The sequence below is a fragment of the Rattus rattus genome, chromosome 7 (assembly GCF_011064425.1).
Source record: "Rattus rattus isolate New Zealand chromosome 7, Rrattus_CSIRO_v1, whole genome shotgun sequence".
Lineage (NCBI taxonomy): Eukaryota > Metazoa > Chordata > Mammalia > Rodentia > Muridae > Rattus > Rattus rattus.
In genome coordinates this window covers 122,029,335-122,029,921 of record NC_046160.1, presented here as the reverse complement: position 1 = coordinate 122,029,921, position 587 = coordinate 122,029,335, and positions in this window count along the sequence as shown.

Below are 587 nucleotides of genomic sequence, written 5' to 3'. Positions count from 1 at the left end.
AGGTCAATCTTCTTGTACTGATGACAGACTAGGCCTTCCTTTATATGTATCAGGGGACACAGAGTAGCTCATGCATGCTGCTTAGTTGGGTCATTCTCATCCTCTGCTTCTTCTATTCTTTTTCTCATTCAACCATAGGGGTCAATGACTTCAGGCATAGGGATGAATGTAAGTATCTGCATCTGCTTTGCCAGCTGCTCTTTGAGTCTCTCAGAGGACAGCCATGTGGAGCTCCAGTCTCTAAAGACTTCATTGCATTAGTGATAGTGTCAGGCCTTGATGTCTCCCCATGAAATAGATTCCTAGTTGGGCTGGTCACTGAAACACCTTTCCCTCAGTCTCTTCTCCATGTTTGTCACTGCAATTCTTTTCAAAAAGGAACTCTTCTGTGTCAGAAATTTTGACTGTGGGATGGCAATATCATTTTTCCTCTTGAGGTAGTGGACTTTTGGAGTTCCCTCTTCCAACTGTTTGGCATTTGATCTAAGGTAATTCTGATTGAATTTTGAGTGGAGCAGCTTGTATTCATTCTTTCCACTTTCTCTTTGCAGGTTCTCTGGAGTCTCAAGTCTCCTTTTTGCAGTTAG